Source organism: Arachis ipaensis, chromosome B3 (assembly GCF_059453495.1).
Source record: "Arachis ipaensis isolate K30076 ecotype BB chromosome B3, ASM5945349v1, whole genome shotgun sequence".
Classification (NCBI taxonomy): domain Eukaryota; kingdom Viridiplantae; phylum Streptophyta; class Magnoliopsida; order Fabales; family Fabaceae; genus Arachis; species Arachis ipaensis.
This window is the reverse complement of record NC_142438.1, coordinates 48,265,141-48,278,591: the sequence shown is the minus strand read 5'-3', so window position 1 is coordinate 48,278,591 and position 13,451 is coordinate 48,265,141.

Here is a 13,451-nt window from a genome sequence, read left to right as displayed (position 1 = left end):
ATCGATGACACTATTTTCTTTCTTTCCCTTATTTTTTCTTTGACATTTTCTTATCCCCTTTCTTGTCTCTTCCTTCAAACTCATCCAACAGAGTTTGATGAGAGGCTATTTTACAAGATTTTTTCTTGGTGAACAAAACTGTTCCGATCAACGAGTTGGAAGGAAGAAGATCTGAATCCTTATTACTTTGTGATTCATTGATTTCTCAAAATGGCGGACATGGTAAACAGATTCTCGAGTGGTGGTTTTGACTACCAGAGCAATTCCAATATCAATCAAACCCTTATTTTTTCTACCCTAGAGAAAATCTAGGTAGTAGAGGTCGTAGAGCTATAATGGAATGCTCTCATGGTAACAAGTAAGGCTACACAGAAGATATGTGCTATAAGAAGCATGAGTATTCCTCCCATTTTCATCAATGGCAGCAACATAACACCACTATCAATCACGTGATCACTGAGGAGCATGATTATATACTCAGTGATAAACAATCCCAACTCAATTGTCTCCAAGGGAACACTGGAATATCAAGATCTGAGTTCAATCCAGAGCAAAGATTTGTCTTGTTAGAGTTTATTAAAGACAAAAGTGTGCAGCAACAACCTCATAATGCAAACCAAATTTTGACTAATTTCATTCAGACCTCCACTCTAGGTAAAACCATTACATTACATTTTAATGCAAACATTATGAACATTATCACTCTAAAATTTGCACTATGGGTCATCGACTCTGGTGCAACAGATCATGTGAGTTTTGACTTAAAAGATTTTGTAAGCTTTCAAAATATTGCTTTAATCAATGTGATATTGTCATATGAGATCAAAACTGTCAGCACCATCATTTGCATAATTACATTCTCTAAAAAGCTTTTTTCTCAAAAATGTTTCGTACATTCCTTCTTTTGATTTTAAACTGATCTCTGTGTTAAAATTAACCTCAAACTTACATTGCCAACTGTTAATCGATGATAAGTGTTGTAAGATACAAGATCGATCCACATCAAAGATAATTGGCATTGCTGACTGTAGAGAAGGGTTATATATAATGAGTAGAGAACCAGAATTCTCTCACTTTCTCCCTCCTCCAACAAAGCAAGCTTCATTGGCGGCAACTACGACTACTACTCATCCCACAACACCTTCACACACTGAGTGCAACAACATTTGGCATCTTAGATTAGGACACATACCTATGCATAAATTGATTTTACTGAAGAAATATTATCCTTTTATAGATTGTATTGCTTCAAAACTTTCTTGTGACTCATGTCATTTTTCAAAACAAAAGAAATTATCTTTTGATCTTAGTACAACTGAAATAAAAGATTGTTTTGACTTAGTTCATATGGATATCTAGGGTCCCTTTTCTATCCCTTCCAATGAAGGACAAAGGTATTTTTTTACTGTGGTGGATGGTAAGAGCTGATTCACTTGGATCTTTTTTATGAAAACCAAATCTAAGACATCACAATTGGTTATTAATTTTGTGAATTTTGTTAGAGTACAATTTGAAAAACAAGTTAAGTGTATAACAACTGACAATGGGCCAGAATTCACTCTAAAATCTTTTTTTGCATCAATTGACATTTTACACCAAACTTCTTGTGTAGAAATATCAGAACAAAACGAGATTGTAGAGCGAAAACACCAGCACATTTTAGGTGTTGCTAGAGCACTGTTATTTTAATAAGGAATTTCACATTGTTTTTGGCAATACGCAGTTGCTCACGCTATTCACCTAATTAATAGGCTGTCCTACACTAAACTGGATAATGCTAGTCCCTATAAGCTTTTGTATGGTAACTTACCTAACCTTTCATATTTAAGAGTATTTGGTTCTCTTGCATATGCCTCCACATTAACAAATTCAAGAACAAAATTAGATCCAAAAGCCAGAAAAATAGCTTTTCTCGGTTTTAAATTAGGAACAAAGAGTTTTCGACTTATTGATCTAAAATAAAAAAAAATTTCATATTTAGATATGTAACTTTCTATGAAACTCATTTTCTATTTTCACATTCTACTAGCACTAACATTTCTGCGGTACCCACTCATATTTCACAATGCATTGATCTTTTTCAATATGATACACTATCCACACATCATTTGCAATCACCCACACATACCACACTCACAGATTCAAATGAACATTTTTCAAACTCAATGCACTCACCAATTTTCTCACACACCATTGCACCCATTACCACACCACACACTAACAATGCACCTGCATAACAAAACTCCGACATCACATATGACTGCATCACTAGAAAATTTGAAAGAGTTAAGAAATCGCCTACTTATTTGAAGGACTACCATTGTATGATAATCCACGCAGCTCACTTTAATAACTTTGCCAACTCTGACTCTTTATATCCTATCTCACAACACTTGTCATATGATAAACTAACCCCAAAATATAAGTCTCTTTCTCTAGCCATCACCTCAAATCTAGAACCTAGAACTTATGAGGAAGCGACTGCACATGAATGTTGAAGAAAGACAATACAAGTTGAATTGATAGCTCTAGATCAGAACAGAACTTGGTGTTTCACTGATCTCCCAAAAGGCAAGAAGGTTGTGGGTTGTAAATGGATTTCTCGAGTAAAATTTAATTCCGATAGTACCATAGAAAGGCACAAAATGAGGCTAGTTGTAAAAGGATTCACTCAAGTGTAAGGAGTGGATTATGGTGATATTTTTAGTCTAGTTGTCAAAATGACTACTCTACGAGTAATGTTAGCATTAGCAATGACAAAGAAATGGCAGTTGAAATAGCTGGATGTCAATACTACCTTCCTTCACGGAGATTTGGACAAGGAAGTTTATATGAGGATACCCACTCGGTTTGGTTATGTCACAACCAGGTTTTGTTTGTAAATTACAAAAGTCTCTATATAGGCTTAAGCAATCAAGCAGACAATGGAACATTAAACTCGCTCAGACTCTTGTTGATACTGGTTATAAGCAGTTTTTTTATGATCATTTTCTCTTCATCAAGAAACAATCCAAAAGCTTCACTACCATTCTAGTATATGTTGATGACTTGGTTTTAACCGGGGATGTGACATTGGCAAAATCAATTCCATCAAGAAAATTTTGGATGACAAATTCAAAATAAAAGATTTTAGTGATCTCAAGTACTTCTTAGGAATGGAAGAAGCATGCTCTAACTCTGGAATTCACATTTATCAGCAGAAGTATGCCATAGACCTTGTAATGACCCACAATTTTGAAAATATAAATATAAATAAGTTATAATTCATTTCATAAATTGGAGTTTCTTATTTTTAGAAATTATTTTATTAAAATAATTAAATTAATTTTATAACTATTTGAGTTCAATTAAATTCAGATTTTTATATATATTTTTATTATGATGAAATATTTACATAATTAAAACTATAATTTTAGTAATTTATAAATAAAAAAATTATATATATATATATATATATATATATATATATATTTTAATTTGAGTAATTGATATTTTTAATTTAAAAATAAAGTTTAATTAATAATATTATTATCGAGCTCAATATCCGCCGATATGAGTAAATATCAGTACTCTTCGATGAACTTAGCTTTGTTAATGCTTCATCATATATCTTTTATCATTATGTTTCTAATGTCATTTATATTAGTAACTCATATATATTATTACTTGTGTTTTAATAACTTGAATTGCTGGTGTAAGATCTCTAACTTTTTAAAAGTTATTAATTAATTATTTACGATGCATTATATTTATTTAAGAATGTACTTCGGAGATTTTTATATAAAAGTTGAGTAAACTCTTATTTTTTTATTTAGAGTTCTTATAATTGAAAAATAGTGAATATTTTATGTCTTAATTTTAAATATTTATATTTTTAACCTTATTTTATAAATGAAGGAGAATTAATTTATTTGTCTCTAATTTTTATTTAATTAGCATTTAATCGAAACTAATTTATAAATTTGTAATTGAAAGATATTGTAAGAATGGATATTTTATATTTAATTTAATATAATATCTCTTAATTTTATTAAAATTTAACAAAACTCTAATTTGCCCAAAAATCCCTAATTTCACATTTGCCCCAAATTAAACCCTAATCCTAAAATCAAACACACAACCCTAACCCTAATTAACATGTAATTTTCCCTTTACCCCAAAAGAAACCCTAGCTGCCCCTTACCTCATTCAGCCGCCAATTACTTTCACCCCCAATAACACCACTCATCGAAGAAAGAAAGAAAAAAAAAAGGGAAATGGAATTAGAGGAAAAGAGAGAAGAGAGTTGCAACGTAAATGAAGAAGAGAAGGGGAAGAGGGGGCTGACCACACCACCAGCGCAGGAGAGAACCGAGGGGAGAGAGAGAGTGACTCGTCTGAGGAAGAGAGAGTCGGAGGGAGCTACTGCGCCGTCGCGAGGGAGAGGAGGCGCCGCTGCTGCTGCCGCCTCGCCGTCACCGATTGATGGAGGGGGAAAACGCGTGACTGAGGGAAGCACCCAGGAGGGATCACTGTTGCCGCCGACGAAGCGAGGAAGAAAAGAGCCGCCGCGCTCTACCGCAACCAGCACCATCGTTTCCTGCGCCGCCGCTGAGTCAAGACGTTGCCGCCGAAGCCTCGCCGCCAAGTCGCCGCGCAGTCACACCAAGGGGGAACGCTCGCGGGAAGAGAGAGAAGACGCCGTCGAGGATCCCGTCGCCGTCAGATCTGCCTCGTCACCGCCGTGTTTCCATCAGCGCCGTGGATCTGTTTCATCGCCGAGCTGAGCTATGGAAGGAAGGGTCAGAACGTGACGGTAAAGGGAGACACCTTCCACCGCTGTCCCGCCGCCAGATCCGTGTCACCTTCCAGAACTTCTGAAATCAATATTCCAATATAAGTTATTAGAGGCTCTGAGCTGTTGGTATTGTAGGATTGAATTCCGATGATTTTATATCAAAGTTAAGGTTACAGTTGGACCATCGAAGTTTCTGGCCGCTGTCGGAGATGCCTCCGGGTCAGCTCGAGATTGCGGCTGTTCCATTTTGTTCTTACTGTAGGTATATTTTATTGCGAACCCTCGCCGTTAGTTTCCTGTTATGTGTTATTAAGGTTTTCGCGATATTTATGTTTTAGGATTGAGTTATTGGGATTGCCTGTTGCAATTAAAGCCGTTTCTGCTATTTCAGAAGTGAGCAGACCTGCGATTGAAGCTGCAGTTGATTTCGGGCGGAGAGGAATGGTTCTTGTGACACCTTTAGTTATGGGTTCAACTTTCGAGGTAGGGGTTTTTATTAAAATCTAATTTATATTACAGAGTTGTGATAAATAGATATTAATGTGAGAGAACATATGTTTTTTATTATGATTGTCTTCTAAATGTGGTTGTTTGCTGGACTGAATGACTGATTGCTTGATTGCTTGAGTAGTTTGTGATTGCTGAAAAGAAATTAGTTTGAAAGGCTATTTAGTTATTTATTATAAAAACTGGTTTTTCTTGGTTTTGAAGCTATTTTTGATAATGTAAAGGAATTGGCTTTGGAAATGATTTGGAATATGAAACTTGGTTAACTTGGGAAATGGTTTGATTTTGAGTCGGTTTGATTTTATAAATGATTTAAAGGTTTTATTTTAAAGAGTTTTATTTTTGGAATTGGTCTGATTTGAGAATAATTTGATATTGGAACTGGTTCAACTCTGGAAATTGTTTGGAATTTGGAAATGGTTGAGAAAAGGTTTGAGAAATGTTTGGGTGGGACCCGAAAAGGGTGGCAGTATCTGAGTTTTAGAGGAGATGCTGCCGAAATTTTATAAAATTGAAAGTTTTTCCTGAAGTAATTATTTAAAAAGATTTAGTTTTTGAACGTTATATGTTTTAAGATTGATTTATTTAGAAAAGAAAGAATTATGTTTTGGACTGAGATTTGTTGATTAATGGAACGGAAAGAAGGATGATAAGGATTGATTTTGAAATATGATTTCTGAATGAATTTGGGAATGAGATATGGATTGACGAATGATAATGATTTTGAGAATGGCTTAGATATTGATGAATGATTATGTATGAGATTGGGCTTAAATGATTTAATGATCTGAGATACGAGGTTCCCTGGATTAAGTGCCGTGGCTTGCCACCACGTGTACCAGGTTGAAAACTCGATACTCTGTTGACCCTACGACGTAAGTGTGTGACCGGGCACTATATAAATTCCCGGGAATGTTACCCCCATTGAGTATTATTGATTATTTGAGAAAAACTATGCATAGACTCTTGGGGATGCACGTCGGGGGACAGTCTAAGTACAATTCAGACTTGTCGGGTTGGCTGGATAACCGACAGATGAGCCTCATCAGCCATAGGACAGGCATGCATCATATGCATTTGTATGTTTTGCTTGGGTTTGAACTTGTTTTTGGATTGTCTAATTGCTAAACTGTTCTTAACTGCTACTTGAACTATTTGCTGTAACTGCTACCTAATTGTGCTTTCCTTGCCTGTCTTGCTTGTGTTTGTTCTGGCGTGCTACATTTGAGAATGAACTTTGGTGCTGAATTAATGATTGTGTTGTTTGATTGCGTGGTTGGTTTCTGATTGAGATTTTTCTTATAAGAAAGGAAAGGTTTCGGATTTTTGATAGATTAAACGTTTCTTTGAAAAGGTTTGGAACGATTACCTACTGGTTTTTAAAAGATTCATAAGGCAATGATAATCATTGAGCTTGAAAACAGTTTTCTTATTAAATATCTTCTTATGACAACTTTGAAACTGCGTGGTGAGACCGTGTGGTTAGGTTCTCACCCCCTACAGCTTTACCTTTTCAGGAACCGAATGAAGAAGCATTAAGAAGAGTTATACTGCGTTCGGTTTATAAGATGTTGTATTAATTAGATATTTTCTTCCCTCGTCTTTGTTATTACAAGTTTGTAAGAGGGATAGGAATTGTATGTTTTATATGTATATTATATTATGAATTATTATGTAAGGAGTCTTGTATATGAATTTATGCCTGTTTGTATTTTTCTTAAGATAAAGTGTTTATTTTCGGTTTTCTAAGAAATCAACGATACAGTGTCGAGTCACAGGCTCATATTTTAGTATTTAGTATGTAAAGTAGTCGTAATACTTCTTGCTATCAGAGTAGCGCAGCCGGAAGCGTGACTTCTGATAGTGAGGGTGTTACAGCTGGCTCAGCAGATTGGTTTCGTGACACACTCCCCCTCCCTTGCCACCACATCATCATCATTTATTTCTCTTTCTCCCAATCACCAAACTAAGCAAAGAAAAAATAGAGAAGGAACCGTGAGAGGAAAAAGAAAGAAAATCGAGAGAGAGAGAATGTGAATTTCATGGAAACATACATAAACCTTTCGGCTTTAATTTCTTGAGATTCGTAACTCCAATAAAAAAATATAATCCGATAAAAGTGTTCGTATCCTCCTCCTCGACACGTTGGCATTACTTTTGTTCAGTAGAAGTTAACGGTGATGTAGCTCTTTTTCCCCTTGAGTTCAGCCAATTGGAGTTCTAGGAGGTACAAACGATTTCTGACGTTTTCCTCTTCGACAACTCGGTCAAAAAGTTTTTCCGAAATTTTGAGTATTTTAATTTCGTACAGAGGTAGGGTTTGTTAATTTTATAATAATTAAAAGTGAATTGGATGAGTGAATGTTGGTTTGATTGATTACTGTTTGAGTTTGATTAAGTTTATGTTGAATTATTGTTGTTTGCTTGAGATTTTGGGTTTGCAATGTATGAACAGCCAGTTGGGGGTGTTTTGGCAATTTTGGGGCTGTTGTGGTGCGCTATTTTGAGATAAAATTGGTGAGGTTTGATGGCCGCGGAATTAAATTAATAGTTACAATGAATCGGTAACCAAAAAACTCGAAAACGGATTAAAATACAAGTAATATTCTGAAAGAGAAAGGTTAAGGGTTTCCGATTTTGGTATAAGAGAAAGATAGTAATTAAATTTTATTTTTGAACAGTAACATTTTATTTGTATATAAAAATCGAGGTATAATTTGTAATTATATAATTTTTCGGGTATTTCAGGTAATAAATAAAGCACAGGGGTAAAATGGGTATTTTATAAAAATTCAGGATTACTTTTATAAATATTGAGATAAGTGAAGTTTCAAATATAATTTTATAAAATTGTTAGGTTAAAAATAAAACATTTAAAAGTTTGAGGTTTAAAACGTAAATAATAAGAGTTTAAGAATAAAAGCTTTACAAAGTTAAGTTTTTTTTTTTAAAAAAAGAGAGATATAAATATTATTTATTTATCATTTAAATTATCTTATTTATATTATCGTTATATTTTTTATTAAGAATATTTAAGTCAGAGAAGAGCAAACAGAAGGACCCTTAAAAAGCTTTAGAGGACACAGTTAATTTAAGACTTTTATGATTCTTGTTCATAAGTCATTAGGGAAAGGCGAGTTGAATTATGGTAAAGAATTAAAATATTGAAGAAAAGAAGAGAGAAAGAAAAGAAGTAAGAAAATAAAAGAGAAAGATGAGAAAAAAAGAAAAGAAAAAGAATAAAAAGAGAAGGATGCATTAAGTAAAAGGATCTTTGTCATAGAAGAGCAGAGAGAAGTGACTGAAAATATTTTAATGAACATCTGCCACAGTAGAGCAGATAGAAAAGAAGGTATTAATTAAAGGGATCTCTGCTGCAATAGAGTAGAGAGCAAATGTTAAAAAGAAATTGAGTGTTGTTTGGGCCTTAGTGCCAAGTGTCTAGTGAGGACGGCGATGCGTAACGCTCACTTGATACTATAGGACGGCGATGCATAAGACTCATGAAGGGGATGTTGGCTGAGATAAGGACGACAATATGAAATGCTTATCTCAGGACCAGTGTTGGGAACCGGGCAACAAACCGACACATGAGCTCATGGCTTGTATAGGACTAGACATGCATCATACTTGTTTGCGCATATTTGTTTGTGATTGTGTTTTCTATGATTGTGTGTGCTTGTGATTAGATTCTATGTTCTGTAATTGCTGAGTTGGATTATACTTTGTTGACTATTGTTATTGACTGAGAACATAATGAAATGAACTTAACTTCTAACTCTGACCCTACTAAGAACTCCCTAATTCTTACCCCTATTTTCACCCCTTTCAGCTGCAGGTGCGAAGGTTTAGTGCGGAGCTACAGGAGCATAGAAGATGATGTTTACGAGTTGAGTTGTAGAATTTATTTTCCCCTCGTGGTTTATTCTTTTAGTTTTTAGAGGGGTAGGACTTGTAATTGAGGTTCTTTGACTAAGTCTATGTATATAAAGCCATGTGAATATATATACTTTTGTGATTAAGTGATTTAAAATAAAGAATCTTCATTTTCTTAATTAAAGGTTTCAGTTCGTATTTGCAAAGGTTCAATATTAAATAAATATAATATGAAATTAAAGGAGTAGAGGTAGGTGACGCCCGGACTTTTAGTGCGATCATGAGGTTAGGATGTTATAGACCTTCTCAAGAATTTTGGTTATCTAAATTGTAAGCCTCTCTCCACCCCATTTGATTATAGTAAAAAACTCTCGAAGGAGTCAGGTACTATTTTAACGGATAACACTACTTACAGATAGCTCATCGGTAGACTCCTTTACCTCACAAACACTAAATTCGATATCTCTTATGCTGTGGGACGTTTGAACCAGTTTTTAGACTGTGCAACCACTTCTCACCTACAGGCTGCTTTTCATGTACTCTGATATTTAAAAGACAAACCTACAACTGGTCTATTCTTCTCCTCTACTTCTAATCTGCATCTCATCGGATTTGCCAACGCTGACTGGGTACCTATGCCGATACTCGTCGTTCCGTTTCTAGTTATTGCTTCATGCTTGGGAACTCTCTCGTTAGCTGGAAGAGTAAGAAGCAAACCACCATTGTCAAGTTCTCTGCAAAAGCTGAATATAAGTCTCTTGCTGTTGCCACTTGTGAAGCTAGTTGGTTATCTTTCTTAATGGATTTTGCCGCTCCAAAAGTCTATCACTCTATTCTGTGATAACCAGTCATCCATTCACATTGCAAATAATCCCATCTTTTATGAAAGAACTAAACACATTGAAGTAGACTTTCACATTGTTCGTAAAAAGCATTTGTCTGATCTCATTCATCTTATGCCAGTTCGTTCTAAAGATCAACTTGCTGATTTTCTTACTAAAACTATGCCACTGGGTCATTTACTTACTAATGTTTCTAAGCTAGGATTGTTAGATTTATACAATTCTAGCTTGTGGGAGGGTGTTACCTAGCTTATTATTTTTTTAATAGTTTAATGTTGATGGTAATTAATCATAGTAGGAGTACATAAGGTTAGCCACAAAAACATCTTTTTCAATTTTCAGTTTTCATTCATTTGAAATTTTTAAAATGAGAAGAACTAATTTTTTTCTCTCTTTCAACTTTTACTCTTCCTCTTTCTGTTCTGGTTCGTTAAACCATTAACATCACAACTTGAATAGCTTAGGACATGAGATTTTCTTCATTAATTGAAAAAACTTCTCACAACACAACCATTTTTATATTCTTCAGCCTATTAATGGTGATTATTCTACATCACATAAAGAATCATATGCTACACATTCATACACTGAAGAATCTATTATTGCTCTTTGCTCATGACCATTCATTGTTCAATGATTTATAAAATAAAACTAACCTAGTAGCATACAAAAATGGTTACCTAAACCGTGATTTAGACCCCTTTTAGGTCATCAGTTTTTGAAAAATTGTGACTATAAATCTTTTTAAGTCACTCCTAAAACCGTACCATATCATTTTTTAAAAAATTATGACCAGAATTTTTTTTGTCATAGTCAAAATCGTGATCATAGACCCTTTATGATTACGATTTTTTACCATGACAAAAAAAACTGTAGCCTGGTGCAGAATTTATAACCCACAAACTAATCGACAAGTGCATCATATCATACCAAGTAGTGCCTCAAGTGAATGAGGGTCGATCCCACAAGGATTGATGGACTAAACAACAATGATTGCGTGATTTACTTAGTTAGACAAACAGAAAATGGTGTTTAAAGAGTTCAAAATCATTAATAGTAAATTCAGAATATCAGAAAGCAAATAGTAAATTGGTGTGAATAATATGAGAGAAAACAGTTAAAGCTTAAGAGATATTTATTTTCCGTATTAACTTTTCTTACCAACTATTTTAATCATGCAAGATTCAATTCATGGCAAACTATATGTGACTAAACCCTAATTTCTTAAACTTTTTTAGTCTCCTCTAATCTTCATCAACTGCCAATTCTTTGGTCACTTGATTCCAATTAGAGGGTTAAGTTCAAATCTAGTTTATATGCCACATAAACCCTAATTACCCAAATATAAGAGGACTATATGTCACGTCTCCCGTTAATTCCAGATAATTAGTGATTTAGGAGAATTTGTTTTCAAGCTGTTGTTCAGGTAAATTACTTTTCCAAGTTTTACAAGAACTCAAATAGAATAAGGGTCATACTTCCGTTCCACCCAGATTCATAAGATGAAGAATGAAAACAATTCTTGAAATTGAAATCAATACATGAATTAAAATAGAAAAGTAATAGTATTAATCCATAGAATAAATAGAGCTCCTAACCTTAACAGTGGAGGTTTAGTTGCTCATGGCTCAGAGAGAAAACTAGAGTTTTGAAAAACTATAAAGTGCGGAATGAGGTCCAAGAGAAGAGAAGAGCCCGAAGGGCTGATTCTTTTCCTATTATATCTAATCTTAATTAATGTAAAATATATTTTCTAAAGCTAAATAATATCTTTTCCTATTTGTAAATAAAACAAAGTTTAATCAAAATTGAATGAAATCTTCGTGGCTTTCCTTTGATAGATGTGGGGACCATGTATTTATGCTTGGTTGGCGCCTAACTTGAAGATGTTGAAGTTGGACTTGAGCTTGGCCAAATAGAATGAGTGCTGATGGTTGTACCTGGCGCCTAACTTGGTGAAACCCAAGTTAGTCGCCACCTTGGCAGTGAGCTCTTGAAGGTTTCCTCTTGTCTTGGCGCCTAACTTGGGAAAAGCCAAGTTAGGCGCCACCTATGCAGCGTACACTCAAAGTAAATCCTTCTTTTGGCGCCTAACTTGGAAATAGTCAAGTTAGGCGCCAGTATGGCCAATTGCTGGAGAAGAAGTGTGTACTATTATATATCGTTGGAAAGATCTGAAAGTTAGCTTTCCAATTCCACTGAAATCACATCAATTGGATCTTTGTAGCTCAAGTTATTTCTGTTGGAGTGCAGAGAGGTCTGGGTTGACAGCACCATTCACTTTCTTCTCTTCTTCTACAAAAACTCCATCAAATCCATCCGAATGCTACCTGAAATAAACAGAAATGTACACGACTCAAAGTAGTATTCATAGTGTCTAAAAGATATTTAAATCTCGATTAAACTTAACAATTCAAATACAATTTCACTAGAAAAAATAGAAAAGATGCTCACGCATCATAGCCATAGACTAAAAATGTTGTAGTGTATATTTGCACTCAACCTTCCTTTATTGCATGATCAATTGTAATGCCCTTCCTTAAAATATAGTTCGAGCCTAAACTCTCGATTTATATTTTGAAATATTAAAATTTTTTTTCTAACTTTAAATTTAGCTGCAAAATATTTTAGAATTACTATAATAACAATAACTATTTTTACTTCAAACTATTCTCTAAATCAATTAAATACATAGATCAAATGATATTATTGTGTCAGATCATATTTTTATTAATTAAAATCGTTTACACATAAATTTTTTTTATCATCTCATATAGAGTCGTTTTAGGTTTTTCTCTATTTTTTGTCACTTGTTTATCTTTTATCTGATCCATCATTTTAATCGATACTGTACTTATCTTCTTCTCACATACCCAAACTACATAAGATAAGATTCTCTCATCTTTTTTAATAATGGGCATTACTTTAACTTCTTCTTTTATATTCTCCACCTTTATTTTGTCAATACGTGTTTAGTTACTCATCTATCTTAGCTAAGCATCTACATCTCTATCACATTATACTTATCCTTATGCTAATTTTTTACTACTCAATACTTTGCTCCATTTAAAATAGTTGGTTTAATAGTGGTACAATGAAATTTACTCTTAAATTTTAAAATTATTTTTTTATCATATATAAAACAAAGCGCTAGAAATAATTTAACTAGAAATTAAGATTAACCAAAAAACCAAATCGGATTTTAATTAACTAGAAATTTGGTGTAGTTAGCAAACCAAATTGGTTTTAAATGGAAAAAAAAACTAATTATAAAAATAATAAACCAATTTTAAACTGATTCTAAATATAAAAACAATTTAAAAAAATAATCGATTTCAATGAAAATCGTCTTTTTCATTTGAAAATCGATTTTATAAAAAGATCAATTTTTAATTTATAAACCGATTTCTAACATTCTAAAAAATCAATTTAATCTTTTTTGCATATTA